We start from the raw sequence: 23,522 nt of genomic DNA, 5'->3' as shown, positions 1-23,522 counted from the left end.
ACAGTTTTTTTTTTTATCTCAACATGAAAAAGCAGCCCCGCCATTGGCATCCGCTCTGGGCCAATAGCGACGGCTAATACTGAACAGTCGCCACACACCAGTGTCGTGAATGAGCAAGATAGAAGGCGCTGCATTCAATGTAAATTGAGCAGGGTTTGTTGTTGCGGTCAATTCCCCTTGTTAATGCTCGCTGCCGCCGCCGCCGCAAGCTCTTGGTGCTCGTTCACATGTTTCGTTCTCAAATGTTGCATCAGGTTTAACGTATTGAACCTGGCCACTTTGGTTCCGCCTCTTGCAACATTCGCTCTAGCCGGAGTTTCTATGTTGAAATAGTTACATATCGCCGACATTATATCTCCTGTGTTTCCTCCACTTGATGCTCTGTCTCAAAGTCAATATTGTGAATCACGTAAATGATTCTCAACGTAACTGCTAAAGAAATGGTCATCTTACGACAGATTGCTCCTGCTTTGATTCTAAATATAGAGATGAAATTTGGCTGCATTGTCAGATATTTCTTGGTGCGTTAAAGGGTCTCTGACCATCCCAAATCTTGTAAAATCCTAAACGAAAAACACTAATAGTACAGGTATAACAATATTCAATTGCTTGTTAGACTTATTTTGGTGTGCTTGATAAATAAAGTCCTGGCCTTTGCATGATTGCAATCTTTGATCTTTCTATATGTGGCCCTCAGGGGAAAAAGTTTGGACTCCTCTGCTTTAGAGATTGTCTTTAGTAACTTTATTATGTTTATTAAGGCAGTGACCTGAATCTATTAGAACTCACATAGAATGAAACACAAATTGCACGAACTGGAGGAGCAAGGACATACAGCAATTAAAGGTTGATTACCATAATGCGTGCAAGTAAAATTTCTAATATTTTTATATTTTTCAACATTTTTATTTACTAGATTGTCTATCCATTTATTCATATGTTTAATACTTTATTAATTTATTTGATGATTAATTTCTAGGTGAACCATCAACACTTTGAAGTAAGTACAATAATCCCTCGTTTATTGCGGTTAATGGAGAAGAAGAAGACGATGACAACGAAGAAGCTCTGTCACCAGCAGTAAACATGGCAACTTTGGCTTTGCACAATAACATCATCAAGGACCTTTGGATAAAATGCAACATGAAATTCTAGATAAGGTCAGCTGTTTTAAGACAAACTTTAACAAACACTTGAACATTTTATTCGCCGATGTTCCGTCGTGCTTCTGCTTGTCGGTGGCTGAGCGCGTGCCGCTCACAACTTCTGAATACAGCTGGTTACGATCCGCTTATGCGGTTTTACTCTGACCAACTAAACGGAACATTTGAATAAAGTTATGAGTTTTTGAATCGAACGTTGTTCAAAAATGCCGTTCATTTAATAGCGTGCTCGAGACTGGCGAGACACAACAAGGGAGATCCCGAGTGAGGCTGCGATGACGCACAGCCAACCAGCTCACGGGATAAACACCCACCCGTGCTCTCTTCGATCTTGCGCCGGGAAATAATCACGCACCTTGTACTGCCTGTGGGTATGTACAAAGTCACCGAGTCAAGTATCTCTTTGAAACAACACATCTTTCCACAATATGGTTGCCGATATTGCTTTATTTTTTATAAAAAAAAAATCTGCGATGCACTGAGGGGGCGAAAGTCGACGTGCGAATTAGCGGGGGATCACTTTAATATCATTAAAGGTGTTTTGAACAAGTTGTGCTCTCAAAGACTTAAGGCTTTCCCAATTAATTAGTGGAGCTATTTCAACCCACATTTCACGCATGCGCCATTTTCCAATCAAGTCACTTTCATCAGCAGCTCATCTTGTTTGTGGCAGTAGACTATGTTAATGTGTATCAATGAGCAGAGGCTCAAGTGGGATTGGTTGCAATCAGCACAGATTTTCAATAATGACTGTATGTTGGGAAATGATGATAAAGCAAAGCAGATGAAAAACAAATGGATTAGAAATCAGATGTGTCATTGTTCATTTAGTCATGTGTGCCCTTCACGTAACTACACGTACTTATTGCGCTTTGATTGCAGAGCTGGGCATTCCGCCTAGCCGACGGAACGTTCCGCCTATCCGCCTAAGACGGACGCCCATTTTGCGGGCGATAAACAATAAACTGGGAATTTGAAAAATAAGACAGATTAAGCATAAGCAGAAGTGGATTTTCGCCCGTCTATGTAATCGTCTATAACCTGACATCGATGATTATTGTTTTGTTTCATATGGTGTTACAGATGACAATCCAGCCGATTACTTGCTTTTAGTTTTTTTTGGCATCTGCATGTGAGGCTTTGTAAAGCTTTGAGCTTTTTTTTTCTGGGGGTGGTGGGAAGATTATATGGATAGACGGGTAGATGGATCAAAATCTAGCTGTAGTTGGTTGCAGTTTGTAATCGGAAACACTAACTGAAGCCCGTTTCAAATTGGCGGACGGGTACCCCGGCGGTAGGCAGAAGGCGATAAATGGACCGCACATTTTTAGTAAAATACCCAGCTCTGTTTGATTGTGGCTTGACTCCTGCTAACTTATTTGGTGCATCAGAAATTTCTTTGAAGTTCTTCAGTTTGTAGTTTTTTTTTTTTTTTTACATCTGTCTGGTCAGATCAAAAAACTGTTTTCCAGAAAGCAAATTTCTGTGGAGCTTGAGGGTGTCAATTTTTGGAGCAGGGGTTTCTTTTTCTTGGTTCTTGACGGTTTCCTTCTCCTTTTTAATTATTTACTTCACCTGTCTCCATGTGCGGTTTGTGTTCATAACTATTTATTTTTTTTGTGGCGCAATCAGGTCCAGACTTGCTCAGAGTCGGCAGTTAAAGCCATCAACCCACCAACACAAACCATCAACACAGGGGGCAGGTAAAATGGGAAGTGGACATTTGTTTGATAAAACATTAATGAAGTTTGCAGTTCTTTCAGATGTGAGATTGCGTTCCGTCACAGTTCTCATAGAGGCCGCTTCTTGAATAAAACTGGTGAAATTGAAAATAACAAAAAGTGGTGGTCAGAAACAGCCAAGCCAACAGTATCGGACACGCACGTTGGAAGTCCATAAGTGATGACCAAGTCCATTCATTTGAATTAGAGGTGCACAATATATTGAAAAAATATTGTCACCCTGAGAATGGCCCATGCAGTGCAAAATGCAAAAGACGTGCAATAAATTCCCATGGATTTGTATTCATCTAACTTTGACTAATCAGATGCAACCTTAAATGCGCATTGCCATCCGATAGGAGAACAGTATCTAGGGCAGGGGTGTCCAAACTCGGTCCTCAAGGGTCGGTGTCCTGCCTGTTTTCCATCTACTATATTCCTGCTGCAACGCACCTGATTCAAAAGATCTTGGTCGTTATCAAGCTTCTTCAGAGCTTGATGATGAGCTCATCATTTAAGTCAGGTGTGTTGCAGCAAGGAGAGCTTGAAAACAGGCAAGAAAGCGGTCCTTAAGGACCCAATTTGGACATGCCTGATCTAGGGTCATTACCGTACTAACAATAGAAGTTAATTGGATAGGAATAGATTCATATTTTTCCACATGAAAATATATGTTTCTTTCATTTGATAATAAGAATGGCGGCACGGTGGTCGACTGGTTAGCACGTCCGCCTCACAGTTCAGAGGTCGCGGGTTCGATCCCGGCTCCGGCCTCCCTGTGTGGAGTTTGCATGTTCTCCCCGTGCCTGCGTGGGTTTTCTCCGGGCACTCCGGTTTCCTCCCACATTCCAAAAACATGCATGGTAAGTTGATTGGATACTCTAAATTGCCCCTAGGTGTGATTGTGAGTGCGGTTGTTTGTCTCTGTGTGCCCTGCGATTGGCTGGCAACCAGTTCAGGGTGTCCCCCGCCTACTGCCCAAAGACAGCTGGGATAGGCTCCAGCACGCCCCGCGACCCTTGTGAGGAGAAGCGGTACAGATAATGGATGGATGGATAATAAGAATGTCATTTCTCCAGGTACATGTTAAATATCGCAATAATATCGATATTGCAATATGTAACACCCATGTATCATATATTTTTCAATATTCTGCAGCCCTACTTTAAATATATTAGAGTTATCATGTATGGCATCTTTGTGTTTCATTTCAGTCTCTCGAGGCCGGGCCGAGTATACTCTTTTTTGGAAATCAAAACATGGTCGCCCTAGGTCAGGGATAAAGTTGTAAAGAAATTTAAAGCATGGTTTGATTAATAACAAAAGAAAACCTTACCTCAAGGAACACCATTCAATCCATCATCCAAAAATGGGAAAAGTATAAAAACATGGCTGTCCACCTAAACTGGCAGAGCAAGCAAGGAGGCCCATGGTCAGTCTGGAGGAGCTGCAGGAATCCACCGTTCAGGTGGCAGTATCTTCAGAAAAAGTTGTGCACTCCACAAAAATGTGGTCTTTATGGAAGAGTGGCGAGAAGAAAGGTATTGTTGAAAGAAAGGCATAAGTAGTTATGTGGGGGTCACCGCAAACATGTGGATGGTCCTTCGATCACATGAGACCCAAGTTGAATTGTTTTGGGCCTAAATGCAAAGTGTTACAGTAGGTGTGGCGGACAAAGAACGCACCATCTCCACTGTGAAAGATGGTGGTGGCAACTTCATGCCAAAAGTATTGCTTTTCTTCAGCAAGGACAGGAAAGTTGGTCAGAGTTGATAGGAAGATGGATGGCACTAAATACTGAACAATCCTGGAAGAAAACCTGTTGGAGGCTGCGAAAGACTTGAGATTGGGGAGGAGATTCATCTTCCAGTAAGACAATGGGCCTCATTCACTAACCGTGCGTAGGCACCACTTTGTGTGCCAAATGTTCTAACAATGTGTGATTTATCAATATCTTAATACGTATTTGTCCCTATTCAACAAACAAATCCTCAGACCATGCGTATGCACAAAAAAATAACGGAGCAGCCTTTGAAAGAAATATCTAACACACATCTTTTCTCCAAGATGCCAACAAATGCAGTCATTAAAAAAAAAAAAATCAATAATGACAATTTTAAAGGGACCATTGATTGTGCTGGACATTGGCACTTATTTAATTAATAGGTCTGTATGTGAAAATGATGTCAGCACTAAAATTCACCCTCCTGAAAAACTCAGTAGTGATTTAATATGTTTTTTTCTGACTACATTCAGCACATCTTAATGACGCCCATTGTTTATGGGCAGGGTCTGCTTTTTTTCCATACATCTTCCTGACTACGTCGTTGAAGAGAGGCAAGCATTGTAATATTGTTTCCTAGCTTACTCTGTCACGTTCTGTTGTCACCTCGTGTCTGAAAACAGTGATCAATCGTCACCAAATTTCATATGCACAGCTCTGCTCATGTCCACTTCAACCTGTGAAAATGTAAGAAATCGGCACAATGTTTTGGCTTTTATTGACATTAAATGTGCGCTTCTTTGAAGAACCGCCCTTATGACTTCAACATAATCGTAAATCCTGTATAATACGTCAACATAATCCTAAAATATTGTGCCAATTGTTTGATCAGCTGTCATTCTTCTTCATCAACATACGCACAGCTGTGCAAAGAAAATGGGGCGGTACGCACGGGTCGTGAATCCGACGCTGATTTTTGCGTATATGCTCATCTTGTGTGCAGAGAGCACAAACATTCCTACACATTTATTAGTCAGTGAGGCCCAGTGACCCTAAACAGAAAGCCGCAGCTTCAATGGTATGGTTTGGATCAAATAATACTCATGAGTTAGATTGGCGCACGCAGTCATAGTCCAGACCTAAATCCTATTGAACAGATGCTCATGCTCAATTTGCATCAATTGATCAAGTTTTGTGAACCCAACGTTAAATTAACAATCTGAGAGTGAATTCTAAAAGGAAATGATTGTAAGGAACATTGGTTAAGTTGAAGAATGTCATTAGAAATAAAACATTAGATCAGGGGTCAACAACGTGGTGCTTGCGGGCAACAGGTAGTCCCCAAAGTACTACATGAGTAGCAAATGTAGCAAAAGTAGTAAAATGAACAGTGGGAGAGATTTATGAAAGTGTTGCCTATTGATATTTATGTATTTCCTAATTATTGTCAGAAATCATTAACATTATCGTTAATTATTACCGAGTAACATTATTAAAGGTAATTTGAGAAAATGTGTTATTTCAGGGCTGTGTATCAAACTGATAGCCCTTCACAGTAAGTCAGTACACAAGAAGGAGCTCTCACTTTCACAAAGGTTGGCGACCTCTGCATTAGACAGCAAATTCGGACAGCACGGTGCGTTAATCTAAGTAGGATTAATTTTTGTTAGTTTTATTTTACTTCACCTTCCACTTGCCTTTTCTCATAGGCAGTACACAGTTTAAGATACCGGTATTATCTGCATTGGAATTTTTTCCTTGTCTTTGTTTTTCATGTTCAAAATAAAGATTCAATCAATCTGGTGCCATCCCACGATCAGCAAGACAGTTAGTACCTACATTCCTCAAAACTTTTGAACCTTTCCGCTGTCTAGTGCCAAAATAATAAAAAAAGGAAACACTGTGACATGATTAAACCAAAAAATAACCTTAAAAGCGTTTAAGCACGTGACAGACTGAATGAGTTTCAAAGCAGCAGCCCAATAGGCTCTGGGTGAAAAGACAGGCATCGTTTGCATGCATTTGAATAGCTTGGTTGAAAAAAAAAAAAAGAAAGAAGATTATGCATTAGTATGTTTGCTGATGAGATTGAAGGGTTTAGACCTCCTTCATCCCAGTTTGAATCGCAAATCCCTACTAGGGAGGGCGAAGGGCTGTAGACGGGGGTGGAGGAGGACGACGGAGACTTGAGGCTTTTCAGCAAACACGTTGGGTGAGGGTGTGCGATGCCACGGTTTTCGGAACAGATGTCCCAGATCAGCAAAGAAAAGAGACCGAGACCAAAGAGACTGGTGCATCCCAGCTTAACTCTTGTTCCTTGTAAAATGTGCAAAGTATCAGCGGCAGGCATTGAGGCAGCTCCCACTGCCCAGACTGGCACTCAAACATTTTAAGGGGGCCTCTTTTGTTGCGGCCCGTGGGGCGTGTTTACGACACGGCCTTCTGGCTTTGGGGGACTCGTCTCGGCATGCGGAGGGCTTTTTACAGTCCGCTTGAAAATGATGAAGAGCGACAACGAACAATAACACTTTCTTGCCACACAGACTGACGAGGCGGTACGCCGCAGTATCTCGTGGCGGGGTCAACGGAAACGACAGCAATCTGTGTCACCACTGCTTCATAATTAAATAGCAAGCACGACTGTTCGACTGAGATGCTGCTTTTGTCTGCAAAAAGAAAAACAAACACACCCGGGCAGACAGATTGATATCGCCTGAAAGTACCTGTGTATTGGAAATAAATGGCCTGCCAAGCGTTTGATGGCTTTCTAGAAATCGCGAATGCTTAGAATGCCTCGGCTGCTTCCAAGTAATCATCCCCATGGTAACACCTGACACCGGCTATTCATCATGCAGACCATATAAACTCCAGCATATTCACAACAACAAGTCACATACTCAACCTTTAGCTTTAGGTCCGCCGTTGACAAATATGCAACACGTCCAGGCATGGTGATGCATCCGAAATCACACGGTTAGTTGTTGTGTGCTGTGTCATCACGCAGGTTCCGCTGCAATAATTGTCGGTCGTTATCGTTAATTGCTCTGTGGAGAGGAAATCAGTGAAGTCATGGCACCGATGCTAGTGTGTGTATATTGTTCTTATCAGTTGACAGAGGAGATGCTGTGCTTAAAGTGGAAGTCAACCCAAACATATTTTTTTCAAGAATATGTTCTGTGCAAGCACACTAGTTGAAACAAGGCATTCTGATAAATATTGCCTTTGTGTAATAAGTGTTAATGCACTCGTTTTTAGCCATCTCTGGGTGTGGCCATTTTGTCTTCTGTCGACTTGAAAATGACATCACAACTGTTCACAACGACCAATCACGGCTCAGATTCAGAAACAGGTCAGCCGTGCTTGGTCGTTGTCAGCAGTTGTGATGTCATTTTCAGTCGACAGAACACAAAATGGTCGCCCCCACAGACGGCTAAAAACGAGTGCATTTTGCTGCTTAACTTATATTCCACAAACGCAAAATTAATCACAATGCCGTGTTTCAACTAGTGGGCCAGCTGGGAACATATTCTTGAAAAAAATATGTTTGGGTTGACTTCGGCTTTAAGGAGAACTACAGATACTCTGGTTAAAGTAGAATTACTGATTCCACTCCTTGAGTAAAATTTAAAAAGTACATACAAGTTAAGGACTGATAGCTGAAAAAAGACTCAAAGTCAACCCAAACATACATTTATAGGAATATTTTCTATGCAGGCCCACTAGTTGAAAGACAACATTCTGATTAATATTGTGTTTGTGGAATATGAGTTAAGCAACAAAATCCACCCGTTTTTAGCCATCTCCGGGGCGGCCATTATGTCACTTCTGTCGACTGAAAATGACATCACACACCCAAGGGCTCAGATAACAACCAATCATAGCTCATCTTCAGAAAACAGGTGAGCTGTGGATTGTCGTTAATCTGTTAGTTAGACTGCAGTCCCCGTGGACCATGATGTTTGCAGATGACATTGTCATCTGCAGTGAAAGCATTGAGCAGGTGGAGGTATGCACTGGAAACGAAAGGAATTAAGATCAGCAAGCAAGACTTAATATATGTGTGTTAATGAGAGGGGTGGAGGAGGAAAAGGGAGGCTACACGGAGAAGCGACGACAAGGGTAGACGACTTCAAATAATTAGGGTCAACAGTCCAGAGCAACGGTGAGTGTGGTAAGGAGGTGAAGAAACAGATCAAAGAAGGCAGGAAAGAGTGGAGAAAAGTGTCAGTTGAGTTGTGTGATGGCAAAGTCTCTGCTCAGATGAAGGGGAAAGTTTATAAGACAGTGATAAGGTAGGCCATGATGAACAGATTGGAGGTAGTGGCTCTGAAAGAAACAACAAAAAGCAGAGTTGGAAGTGGTGGAAATTAAGATGGTGAGGTTTTCTTAAGGTGTCACCAGGACATACAAGATTAGAAATGAGCTCATCAGAGGGACAGCCAAGGTTAAATGTTTTGTGGGAAAAGTTACAGAGGGCAGACTTAAATGGTTTGGACATGTCCAGAAGAGAGCGAGTGAATAGTGTATACCTGTGGAAGGGTGATGAGGATGGAGCTACAAATAGAAGGTTGATGGACGTAGTGAGGGAAGACATGCTGTGTTACATGGAAAAGGGTGACGTGCTTGGCGACCCCAAGAGGGACAAGCCGAAAGGAAAAGAAGATTGGCTGTGATTGAATTTCATTGTTTGGTACAATTACTCAAGTACCGATACCTGAAAAATCTAATATATATATATATACATATAAATTATTTTGGCTCCAGCACGCCCCGCGACCCTTGTGAGGATAAGCGGTATCAATAATGGATGGATGGATGGATGGATGGATATGGAAATTATATTGTTCGAGAATATGTTCCCAGCTGGCCCACTAGTTGAAACACGGCATTCTGATTAATATTGAGTTTGTGGAATATGAGTTAAACAGCAAAATCCACCCCGTTTTAGCCATCTCGGGGGCGGCCATTTTGTCACTTCTGTCGACTGAAAATGACATCACAACTGCTCACAATGACCAATCAGGGCTCAGATTCAGAAAACATGTCAGCCGTGATTGGTCATTACCTGAACAGTTGTGATGTCATTTTTAGTCGACAGAAGTGACAAAATGGCCGCCCCCGCAGATGGTTAAAAACTGGTGGATTTTCCTGTTTAACTCTCATTCCACAAACGCAATATTAATCAGAATGCCTTGTGTTAACTAGTGGGCTTTCATAGAACATATTTGTGAAAAAAAAGATGTTTGGGTTGACTTCCACTTTAAGTACAGGAACAAAATATATGTACTTGGTTACTTCTTATGACCGTCAGTGGATGAATGAGTCTCGTTCAGTGTCATTTAGCATTACACTACACTAATGTGTCTTGAAAATATATTTGGATGCACATATATAGAGCACAAGTGCACAATTTGCTGTTATTTGTTGGTGCTCACCCTGTCTCGAACATGTGTCAGTGATATTGATGCTTCTTGAGGGCCACAGGGCTCGAGATGAAGAAATAGTGCGAGGAAATAGTCGGAGAAGGCGCTCATACATCTTTCTTCGTCACTTCTCTAACAACCCTATGAGAAGTTTATTTTTCCAACCTTCCGATAGGATAGATAACTTTTAAGACAATGCTTGAAACGGAATTGGCAGCATTGATTCATATCCAATTTTTAGCCACATATGATTGAAACCTGACAGTATGCCTTACTCCCAAAGTCAGCTGGGATAGGCTCCCCCAACTCCCCTCAAACACTAAACAGAATAAGTGGCATAGAAAACGGATGGTATCCAATTTCTTGTGTTTTTTTTCTGGTCACACCATGTGTCACATATAGTATACGGCGATTCTGGACTAGGCCACATGGTAGATTTAAAAGAACAGAACTGAGTCACAACAATAGAATAAAAAACAATAACAAAGACTGCAATCTGGATCTATTAATAGTCAATCATTCACCATAAAAACTTGACATACCTGTAATCCTTTATTTTGTTTGTTTACGTGTGTTTGTGTGTGTATGTGGGCTTTGGTAAATGGGATATGGGCTTTTACTTGTATAGCATTTTGAGTACCTTTGAGGTGCTTTAACATTGTCTCCTCCTTCACCTGATGGTGCAGCATCAGAAGCAAGTCGGGCTTCAGTATCATGCTCAAGGACACTTCAACATGGTCACAAGGGCTGAGGATCAAACCCACAACCTTCGAGACACCCACTTTAACACCTGAACCGTGCCGCCACTGTGCGTGCGTGTGTCTACACGAGGAGTTTTATGTTTTCTTTCATGGCCCATGCCCAAGAGCTATGAAAACAATCATGAAAAATGTTTTTAGTAGTTTTTGCATCATCCCACAAACAAACAAAGAGTCACGTATCACATATGAAATGACCCGCTTGGATGTTGCCCTGTTGTCACACACCTTCTCATCTATTGGAAGTGCGCAGTCGGACTCAAATGCAGAAACAAATAAGGAATAAAGTCCAAATAAATGATTAAATAAAGAAATAAAGTGATCGACTGAATGCGACATAAAACTAAAGGGGATAGGAGCACTTAACTCATTCACTGCCATTGACGTATTTATTTGTCTTTTCACAGTCCAGCCATTCAATCCCGGGAATTTATTGATATATTTTTCGTTTTTTTTTCAAACGTTAGGGTAAAAGCAGGACTGAAAATGTCTGGCAGTGAATGAGTTAAGTGGGCTATGTTTGCACGATATTCCCAGTGGCCACGGTAGACCTTTTTCCGGCCCTCATGGACAAAAGGGGATGGTTGTGAGAAAACACATGGGGGCAGGATGGGCAAATGTAATAGGTCGTGTTTGCCGTGGTTGTCCTGCAAGATGTGTAAATAATACAAAAGCTTACCACGACAATCACAATGCGGAGGAGATATAGTCAGTCATAGTAAAATGGAGTATACGCGACTAGACCTGACAGTACATAATAGGTTGAAACACAAACTGGAAACGGCTTGTAGTGTAACAGGAATCATATTTATTCCCTGGCATCTCACACTCCACACCTCCAAATCTTCTAGAGCAAAGTCGTGTTTAATGTACGTACAATGCCAGATAGACCTTCTTATAATGCTAAATGTTGAATGTAAGTGCAAGAGGATGGCGAGAGCGAGAGAAGCGCTCTTTCTTTGAGAACACAAACGAATGTACTCTGCAGAACTATGAATCATAGACTTTTGCATGTTTTTGTCCAACAAGTGGATTACTGAATTAATTGTTGACAGAAATCTGATTATCAAACATTTTTTGAACCGGCAGTATAAATGTGACCCCGCCGGATGAACAAGGTTCATGACAACTCACTTTCAATTTAGGGCCTTAAGTTAGAGAAGTGGTCCCCAACCGGTTTCATGTAAAGTCAAATTTTGATGGACCGTCATAGAAACAAATAAAAATAAATATCTATCTTTAAAGGAAGGTCAACCCCCAAATTTTCCTGGCAAGAATATGTTCTATGCAGTACCACTAGTCTAAACATGGCATTCTGATTGATATTGTGTTTGTGGAATATGAGTTAAGCAGCAAAATCCACCCATTTTTGTCCATCTCTGGGGGCGGCCATTTTGTCACTTGTTGTCAACTGAAAATGATACCACAGTTGCTCCGGTAACAACCAATCATTGCTCAGCTTCGGAAAACGTGAGCCATGATTGGTTGTTACCTGAGCCCCAAGAAACTGTCATGTCATTTTCAGTTGACAGCAAATAACAAAATGGCCGCCCCCCGAGATGCTCGATTTTGCCACTTAACTCCACAAATATTGATTAGAATGCCGTGCTTGAACTAGTGGAGGCGCATAGAACGTATTATTGTAAAAACAATTTGGGGGTTGACTTCCCTTTAACAAGCCAGTCCCATCTTACAGTAAAAAGAGACAATAATGCCTGAAGTGTGTTACTTATATTCTGTCTATTCTTGTTTTTTTATTTATTTTTTTGGTCGCTGCCATTGTAGAAAATCCTGCTTCATAAAGATACATTTTTTGCAAATGCAAATGAGATATTGAGTGCTTTTTTTAAGACAGTTCATATCACAACACCTGGACAAGCAGTTTAAGATTTTGAAGATAAAACTTCTTTCAGACTCATTATTTAATGACATTCTATTGCAGTCTCTGTCCAGTGCCTTCAACGGGCTTATTGCTTCTCGAGTGTAAAATGTTTTGGACATCTTGTCTTTTCCTTCCTTGTGTTTTTCTTGCTCTTGTTCATTCCAGTCCAATTATAGAAATATCAGCAACACACCACTAAACCTCGCTTGGAACGCTTCAGCCAATGACCGAACACTGTTTACACTCCAGCTCAGCCACTCTTCAGTGTAGCTTTAAGTGGCTTTAACGTTCACTTTGAGTGATTTGGACATTTTTACTCACCCGTTCCTCTTTGGTGAGTTCTTGAGTTTGAAGGGGCTTATGTCACCATGATCATTTTAGCACAACCATCTTATATGGGCAGCGTATTTAAGTAATCTAGCACAAAGAGCTGCTTCACCGCACTGGAATTTTTACATTTTATTGTTTGGCTCGAAGCTTCAAAGAAAGCTGAGCTTCAATGCGGCGCATTGTAGATAATGAGGCCGTATCTGGAGGAGAGCAGCCCAGACGGAGCAGCTGGATGAGTCCGCCGAGGAGAGTGGACGCCTCATCCGGTCGAACAGTAGCATGAAGCTTTGTGAGGTTCCGCGTAAATTCTTCCAGGTTGTCCCCTGTCTGAAAGAAGATGAAAAGGGAGGGATTAGTGCAACACAACAGAGGTAGGAGTGTAGAGGAGTCTTCGCTAAACTCCAGAGCGCTTTTGATACCGCTCATCCCCTGACTGCCAAGCTGTCGCTATGGCAACAGTGGAGGGTGCAGCCGTGATAAGAGTGCAACAGGGGATGAAGGAGTTGACAGATCATTTTGGAGAAAGCTGACCCTTCTGCGGGAGGACCGTCGTAGTGTCTGGGAAATTAATGCCGTACGCAGATGGTGCGTCGAGATTGACAGTGTCTGACCGGATTCGCTCTGTGGGAGCAATTTAACACATATCATACTACAAAGTGTAAACTTCAGACACTAGCCCAGAGTATTTCACACTGTAAATGTCCGTGACTGAAGCTCTCTTTTTCCTCAAGTCTTCGGGGTTTATCTGGCTGGGCCAAGCTTCACTTGCACAAAACTTCATAGTTGGGATTTAGCACAGTTTAGTTTATTTGTTGACTTGCCAGGCACCATGTACAGAAAACATTCAAGGTACCATGTGCCTGATTATAGCTTTAGAGTTAATTTCCATTCCAAATCCGTGCGGCAGGTGAAAAGAATTTAAAAAAAAAAAAGAGTATTAATCAAGGGATTAAGAGCAGTAAAGTGTGTACCCAAATAATTTGCATTACTCACACCTATATACTCACATAGAGCGCATTAGTCCTTATAGTAACATAGATGGATTACATTACTCATGCCAGTTCTTTATGTACACACGTACAATCGCTACTACTGTAATATAAATTGGGTACAACTGTTGTGCTGCAATGGGAAAACTGCGAATCTGTGGCCGATCGTAAGACACTAGGGATGTAACGATTAATCGAAAATCGATTTTAAATTGTCTGTACTGAATGACTGTAAACAGCATGACAAGCTGAACCGGAAGTGCATTGGTCCATTCATGGATCAAGTACCAGTTATACATATCAACACTTGTTTTGTCTGCATGTAAGAACTTTTTTTTTTTTTTTTTTTTTTTTTAACTGTAGCTTCGGGAATGTTTCATTTCCCCCATTTGCCTCTGAATTTCACATTGAGAGAGGAAGAGGAAGAGCAATATACAGAAGGAGGGCCTGTAGGCTGCCTCGGGGGCAGCAAGCCACAGAAAGCGTATGATTTGACAAACAACATCGGTTTTTGCACCACTGATTCGGGCAGAATGTGTGCTTCATTAGTAAAAATGGACACTAATTGAGCCCCAGCTGCATGTTGGTGGGGAAAAATTAAAAAAGAAAGACTGAGCAGACCAACCCAAGAGCTCCAAGTCCCTCTGATCCTCGTTTCCACCCCCCTGAGCTCCGTCTGCTCGCTCGGTAAGCGTCGTGGCTTGTTAGCACACGGGGATTTTTGTAAGGATAATGAAAAGTCAGGAGAGGATGCGAGATCCACCATGAAGAAAGGCAACCGCTGCAGGGCTCATTCTGGGCTGGACATGACAGGAAAAGTCTTGTGAATTTCCTCCCATTTCCATGCCCGGTAATACAAGATAATGTCTTTAATGTTGTGTTAAAGTCAACCGCAGCGTAGCAAAGCACGGGAAATGTCTTTTTTCATCTTTGTTTCTAACATACATAGGATTGCCAGACTCAAGTGATGAAGATGTAAAAAGAAAAAAAATCCTTAGCTAGAGGGGAAAAAAGACCTAGTTAAATACAACACATTCTGCACATCCCTTTACCCTTTCTTATTGCAGATAATCACAAGAGCATCTAATCAATGGGCTTAATTGGATGACTGATGCTTCATGATATGGGTTTGCATCAGTGCTTTCCTTTCCCTGCTATCACTCAGTCAAGTGTTATTATGTCTATGTTGCCACGTTTTTTACGACAATGTTCAGGTTCAAAGAGAACTGGATTGCTTGTTTATGATGATTGCTTCCTCTTCACTTTACTACAACACTGAGGGTCTGTTTTTTGTTTTTTTCCAATTCTAAAGCAGTGCCCGCAGATATGAGTTTAATGCGTTACGTGCACCGCTCTTAACTCAAAACACTCATATCTTAAATCATCTTTCCCCCATTTAAATAGATCGTCATTAATCCATTATAGCTCCCACATCCCCCCAAAAATATTTGTATATGTTTTTTAACAATGAAAAATACCACTCTATAGTATTGCACTTAATAAGAGCATAGAGTACTTTCATAACTAAATAAAATGTCAAGATTTAAACAGTTTGTGCGTCATGATTTAATGCTCCAATTCAAATTGTTGTACTGCTCCTTTTGGTGTGCCCACCTTGACCACCAGGAGGGAGTATAATACAAACAGACACAGACACAAACGCAGAAGAAAAGACTTTTTTCACTACTACTGTCAGTAACTCGGTCATAGGTTGTAATATTTATCATTTTTCATAGAAGATAAAGACTAGGTGTATTGTTATATTATCTGTTTACATGTGTTGCTCCACTGTTTGTGTTCAAATATCTGTTGCTTCTAAAACTACGCCTATCAATGCTAACATTAACATTAGCATGTCAACTGCATTTTCCATTATATAAGCCTACAGAACGTCCACGAGTTACGAGTTACCCAAAGTACAACGTTTCGACTTTACGACGTCCTTGCCTCTTCCGCCATTTTGTCCCCAGCACCAGTGTTGTAGTGTTTCTGCTTAACTAGTGCTTGTCTGTTTGTGCGCCTTGGGTATCTTTGCCTTTTTCGCCCTCCCTTCCTTCTTCTCCATTCACCTCTCAGCAGTAAGGGTAAGTACAGCATCTTTCTTTTTTATTTTAATGTATTGTAACTAGGGCTGTCAAAGTTAAAGCGTTAATTATGGATAATAATTTAAATTTTATAACGCATGAAAACAATTATTTCAGTTAACTCATTTTATTTACTTCCTGTGGCAGCTTCATTCTGCTAATTTTGCAGCCAAACTTAGAGAGTCACTGTCACTGTTTTTCTTTAATTGCTCAATGGCTCATTTGAGAAATCCAAAATAATGTGCACACTTCGCAAAGCCAAATTCAAATACCATTTTAGTTGTACGTCTTTGGTGTATCTTTCAACAGTCATAGTTTAAAGGAAAAGAATCGTATTCAAGGATCAAAGAAAGCTACAAGAACAGTGTTTGAATCAAAATATACTTTAATTTTTTTTTTTCATATTAATTCCAAGATTTTACTGCTGCAGTTTGTGACATAAATTGAATTAAATTCACTGCCACCAAACAATGCTCGTATTTGAAGTTTGTGCTCACTGCTTACGAGTCAACAATTGATGTCAACAAACGATGTCTTGGATCTAAAAAAAAAAAATCTCTGAAGTTGGCTCGCTCGTATCTCAAGGTACCACTGTTTTCACAACAGTGGCGGGTCATGCATTTGGTACCTTGGTCTTCATGGGGATTTACCCATCTTAACACCACAGTTATAGGAGTCAACATTATTATACATACAAAATTGCAGTGTAACAGCCAAGCAAGATAAAAAGTTTAGGATAAGGAGAGGGATTCAAGGGACAATGCACCCGTCACTCTATATTTAGTTAAATGGTGCAGTCCAGGGCGGCACGGTGGTCGACTGCTTAGCACATCCGCCTCACAGTTCAGAGGTCGTGGGTTCGATCCCGGCCCTGGCCTCCCTGTGTGGAGTTTGCATGTTCTCCCCGTGCCTGCGTGGGTTTTCTCCGGGTACTCCGGTTTCCTCCCACATTCCAAAAACATGCATGGTAGGTTGATTGGACACTCTAAATTGCCCCGAGGTGTGATTGTGAGTGTGTGTGTTTGTTTGTCTCTGTGTGCCCTGCGATTGGCTGGCAACCAGTTCAGGGTGTCCCCTGCCTACTGCCCGATGACAGCTGGGATAGGTTCCGGCTTTTTATTTCTGCACAATTTTAATAGTTTCAAAAGCATTAACTAGCTCTGGAGTGTTTGGAGAATATTTTTAGTGCATGAACTAGTATTGTTCTTTTCACAATTTTGTGAGTAGTAAAAAAAGTACCATTAAAATACATAATTCTATGTAAAACTCTATCAATTATATGTGGGGGTGGGGGTTCAGCAAGATTTCTTTTCATGGGGCTGAAATTCCCTGGCAGTACCCCTCATAACAGCAATGTACACCCATATGGAGTGGCTCACAATCAATATTCATCTAATAACACAAAAACATTTAAAATTTGTAAATAGAATACATCCTACTCACCAATGAGGCTGATAGTTAAAGGTATTGATGTATACCAATTGCTGTTTTGTCGGTTGAAATTGGCTCGAGCAAGTTTTGCTCTGACCAACCAATCAGAGGGCAGAAAAATGCTGACCTCATCAACGGTCAGTGCTTGGGCCTTGTGAAAACAAATCTGAAATCTGATTGGTTACAAAACAAACAAACAAACAAACGAAAAATGTTTATTTCTACTAAAATTTAAGTTATATGGGCCAGCACTATGATTGTGAAGGTGCTGGCCAGATTGGATTGACATGGCAACACATTGAAGCTAAAATCTGATTGCACAAAAAAAAAAAAAATCAAACGTGAACATACGAGAAACGCACTGAAATAAAGAGAGTAGAATGTTGGGAATAAATTAATACAATTTCATGGAACAACTGTTCGAATTTAGGTTGTAAATGTAGGTCAGTGCCTGATAGTGTTGAGGTATTTGTGTGTAATGGCAAAGATGATGGGTGCAGAAAGACTCCAGCTCAATGAAAGGTGGTGCAAGTGTTTGAGATCTGCAACTGAAAATGTGAGCGCACAAAGTTTGATCGTACTATTTTGCATGTGAAATGAGTATGCAAAACAGCTCATGGACACGGGTCAACACATTCATAAAATGCCCTTTGATAATGTTTTCAGCGATGCATCTCATACTCTTGTGCTGGGTGTACATGCTCCTGTTTGTTCTCTGCCTAGAGAGGGGAAAGTGAAAATGACAAAAAAACAAAGATGTAGCAATTATACTTTTTGAAAATGAATAATAGAGAAATAATGAAAAATGTTTGCCTCAAGCCTTCCCCAAAAGTTATCTATAATTCATCTTAAAAAAAAAAAATCAGATTTCATGTCAACAGCTTCAAACACGCCTCTTTTAATCACCAAAAACCAAACTACCAAACAATGAATCTTATTTTTAAGAGTTTAACCCATTAAATATACTTTTTATTATTTGAATTACTGAATTTGTGCTACAATGAAAACACAAGGAGAGGATTATTTTTTATATAACACATAATAATTTAGTGGAGCTTTGGTGGTAATTTTCCCTGATACTGTATGTCAAAGCTTAGCAATGGCGTTGATTTGACTGCATTTGTATTTCTTAAAATCAGTTTCTTCTTCTTTTTTTTAGTTCCAAATACTGCCTCTGGACACCTTTAGGGCCACAAATATCTCATTTACTGTCTTTAAAAGCACATTTTTTAATCTCTTTGCCATTAAATCATAAAAAGATGGCCCCAAAGAAGGATTTGTTTGTATGTGTTTGTGTGTGGGGGTGTGCGCGTGGGTGTGTGTGCGCGTGTGTGCGGGTCTTTATTTTCGTGGGCTAGTATTGTCTGGGGTGGGTGGTTTGGATGGTTTTAATATCATGCAAAACACTTTGAGTTGCATATTTTGTATGAAAAGTGCTATAAATAAAGATTTATCGATTGATTGATTGATTAAATTGCAACAAAATACATTCAAGTTATTGATTCTAAAGTCACAAAATGGAAACGGTTCAAGGGGTATGAATATTTTTCAATATAAAAGAATAACCATCCTTAAGATCAAATGGCGGTCTTCTGTGAAAATACAGATTTTCTCATTTAAACAGGCACAACTTGTCAAGTAATGTCCTACAGTAGGCAACTTAAAGTGGAAGTCAACACAAACATATTTTTTTCAAGAATATGTTCTATGCAAGCCGACTAGTTGAAACAGGGCATTCTGGTGAATATTGCGTTTGTGGAATAAGTGTTAATCCACTCATTTTGAGCCATCTCTGGGGGTGGCCATTTTGTCTTCTGTCGACTGAAAATGACATCACAACTGCTCACAATGACCAATCACGGCTCAGATTCAGAAAACAGGTTAGCCGTGATTGTTCATTGTGAGCAGTTGTGATGTCATTTTCAATCGACAGAAGACAAAATGGCCGCCCCCAGAGATGGCTAAAAACGAGTGCATTTTGCTGCTTGATTTATATTCCACAAACGTAAAATGAATCAGAATATCGTGTTTCAACTAATGGGCCATATTCTTGAAAAAAATATGTTTGGGTTTACTTCCGCCTTAAGATTAGGTCCCACCTCACCACATTATGTACCAGCTACAAAGGCAAAAAAAACCAAAAGGTACAAGTGGAACATGTATGAGAGAAAATAAGTTGCTTAAACATCTCATTGCACAGTTAAACAAACAGTTTCATCTACAATCCCTCACCCTTACATTTATTTCCCATGACTGTGTTTGAAGGCCTGTCTGCCTTTTTATGTTTTTGTCCGAGCACGTGTATGTGCATGTTGTGTGTGTGTGTGTGTGTGTGTGTGTGTGTGTGTGTGTTTGTGTGTGTGTGTGTGTGCGTGTGGCCCTGAGCTCAGCAACCCTGGCAGCAGAATGAGGGATGGCGGCAGTTCGTCTGCTAGTCTAGGCGCACGGTGCCCTTCCTACCCACCAGGCTAGTGGCACCCTTGAATCGATGGCCACAGCCTTAGACACGTTTTAAATTCATCAAACAAAGCTGTGGAGCATCATCATCCTCATCATCATCAGCAGCATACAAATGGCAGACAGAGAAGCTAGCGAGCACAAAGTGCACTGTCATGCTCATCGTCAGCCACTGAGACACTTCTAAAGGCTCTCGCGGGGGAAAAGAGTGAGCGAGAACAAATTGGGAGACACGTAGGTAAAACAGTGTGTTTTTTTCCTTTCGGAGACGTTTTAATTAAAAGGGAACCAGACTGCGAGGTGATGCAAAAAAAAATCAAATACTTGGGAGACCCAGAGTTGCATAGTTATGGATTATTTTAAACAAGATTATTATAAACTGTTTAGAAGAAAATGCAGTCTATTAATGTGGCTGAAAAGGGGAAATTAATCATAAAATTCTATTTTATTAGGAAGTTAACATTGTAAAATTAATAGCGATGGGAATCAGTGAGACCCGGTTGCTCACCACTCTCGATCATGGCGCTAGCGAGGCTCCTCTAACTCTCTCTGGGGATGGCACTTCCTAAAAAGTGAGTTTCTATAATCATGCGGAATGTATTTGCGAAAAACTAAATATGTCCATTTTACAGACTAATTGTTTGTTTAATGTCCAAATTAGTTTTGGATCAAGTTGAATGCAAAACTAACTAACTATTCTATTGGTGCAACAATTACTCGACTACTAATCGATTATCAACTCGAGAGACAAATATTTTGATAATTGATTAATCATTTACAGAGTTGGTAGTGTTGGTAGTGTCAAAATCCTCTGATTTCAGACACTTTTTAAATTAGATTCATTAATTAAAAAAAAAATTAACAGATTAATCCATTATTAAAATAATCGTTTGTTGCATCTATATTAATATGATATAAAATATTCAAAATGGAAGCAGCCAACTCATTTTCGCCTATTGGCAGATTTTTGGGGAGGGTTATTCACTGAAAACTGTTTTTGTGAACAAAACAGCGCCATTTGGTAGCATAATGATAATGAAGGATTATGTTGTTTTGCCACCATCATCTGAAAAATGTACGTACATGCTACAAGTTCTTGACTTCTTTTATGTTCCTTGCTTCTTTATCAAATGGCCAACACTCAATACTTTCCATTGTATTGTGCAGAAAGGCGTATTCCACAATCCAAGCAACTCAAAGCTACAACTACACTCCCGGTCCACTCAGCAACACATCCTGTCAAAATTCAAGGCCTCAAAATAAAATGATGAAGACGGGCTGAGTTACGACACACAGCTCGGCCCAACTACTCTAGCAAACGAATTGCAGTCGCATGTTTTTCTTGTATGTAAACGGTATAATGTACGTAAATTGGGACATTTTGATGAGAAAAGTGGTCAAAAACTGCGATTCTACCATAGCAGAAAATTAATCCATTGGAGACTGTTGTCAACGCTTAAAGGAAACCATGGAAATTGCACGGCATTCAAGGTCATAGCACTGAAGATTCAGATTTTTTTTTTAAAAAAGGCTTTCATATATTTTCATCACCCTCACATGTTCAGTCTCATCATCCTGTAGCTTTTTCTCTGTGTGCCCTCTTTGCCATCTTCCCGGCAGTTTTACATATAAATTGTTGCTGAAAAGACTTTGATTTCCATTTGTTCTTGCCATTTGGAGATGCAGAAATTCCTTCACAAAAAGCGCCAGTATACCGGATGGTTCAAAGCCTGATATTTTTGTCTCAGCTCACACTTTTTGGCTTAGCACTGCACACCCTTCATCCTTAAAGAGGGTAGTTTTCCATTGATGAGATGGCACAGGCGGCTTTAACGCAGGCAGCAGCAAATCACTACTCCGTTAAAAGACCCTGATGCGTTACAAACACTCCTGCCAAGCCCCTCCTTGCTCCAAATCTGCCTGCTTGCAGACCCCTTGTAATTGGAGGCATTAAACTTGCTTTGGACAGGGTAGCGAACGAACGAGTGTTTTGAGCTTTTGAGCATGAGAACTGACTGCAGCATTCAGGAAGCCTGTACACAAGTAGCTCAAGCTAAATCTGACAAATCACTACCAGCAGATTTGTGCGAGTTAGTGCGGCCGGCACAAATGTGTGTATTGTGTACATACAGACGTGCATTTGCGGCGAGCCTTCCTATTTTGTCTCGGCTTTGGTTCGTAGGCAACTGAGCTGTTGCTGTTAATCCAGCATTAATCTCCAGGGTCTCAGCGGTGACATAGGCTTTTGGCCTTGAACCACAAACTGGCAGGTCACCGAACTCAAAAAGCGTCTGACGCGCCGCCATTCCGTCATCCTCTCAAGCCTTCCATCCTCCCAGCGTGCTTATTAAAATGTGTGCGATCGGCACTACCTTAATGAGACCTTTCCTTTTTGCAGCCGTTTTGCATCATCTCTCGGATGTGGCGGCGAGAAATATTACGAAGCCATTTCTGCAGACGGAGGGAATGTTTTCTCTGGTGAGCAGTGAGCCAGACACTTCAAATGTTTAATGGTAGACAGGACACATCATTTTAATGTTTAATCGTGGCGTCAGATCTTAGACACATTGGAAAATACCGAGCAAACATCAAGAAATGCATCATGGTTTTAGACTGGGCTCAGTTCTAAGCAAGACTTCCTCACAATCGGACATTTATGTCTGCATTGGACACTTGGCCGACGTTACCCAAAGTATTTATATATACTAGTGCGTGAGTGTGTGTGTGTGTGTGTGTGTGTGTGTGTGTGTGTAATATATATATATATATATATATATATATATATATATATATATATATATATATATATATATATATATATATATATATATATATATTAGGCATCCGCTCACTTTGAAACCAAACTTAGAGGAGAGTCACTGGCGCAAAGACCTACTTTTACGTAGTTTTACTTTGAAAAGTCGCTCGACGGCTCATTGGAGAAATCACAAAAAAATTGCGCACTATGCAAATCCAATTTCAAATACCATATTAGTTGTACTTCTTAGTGTATCGTTTAACAGTTGTATTTCACAGAAAAGGAATTCAAGGATCAAAGAAAGCTATTAGAAAAGTGTTTGAATAGAAATATACTTTACTTTTTTTTTCCACATTAATTCCAATATATTACTCAAGTAAATATCTGTTCCAAGCTTTGTAAAAAATTGGAGCTGAAAAATATGATTAATCGCGATCAATTCATATATATATATATACATATATATATATATATATATATATATATATATATATGATGGTTGTGTGTAGTTGATGTGGTTGTTGTGCAGTGTATGCATCTCATGAGAGCAGTACAACTATTTAGTCATCATAAGAAGAACACAAGATTAACTGTCCCCTATTTGTAGGCTGATTAAAAGGAGGCTGTCGAATGAGCAGTCAGTGGAGATGATTAGGCAAGACTCAGCCCCCCCCCACAACTCCACCAAATACACACATACACACTGACAGTTGAGCCTCTTCCCAGTTGATAAAAACCAGAGGTGACAGCGTGGCTCACCTGCTCTGAGCTTTGTGTCCTGGCTGACGGATTAAGAAGGACAA

The 23,522-nt window shown here is 40.5% G+C and overlaps 1 pseudogene; it reads left to right on the top strand.

Annotated features, from left to right (window-relative positions):
- The window catches only part of LOC147140716 (uncharacterized), a 195,878-nt pseudogene extending 186,749 nt beyond the window's left edge, over positions 1 to 9,129 (top strand).
- Positions 9,130 to 23,522: the final 14,393 nt, after the last annotated feature.

Source organism: Filicampus tigris, chromosome 10 (genome assembly GCF_054856515.1).
Source record: "Filicampus tigris isolate MCC_2025a chromosome 10, RoL_Ftig_1.0, whole genome shotgun sequence".
Lineage (NCBI taxonomy): Eukaryota > Metazoa > Chordata > Actinopteri > Syngnathiformes > Syngnathidae > Filicampus > Filicampus tigris.
The sequence above is the reverse complement of the archived record's forward strand: the minus strand, read 5'-3'. Positions and strand labels throughout refer to the sequence as shown.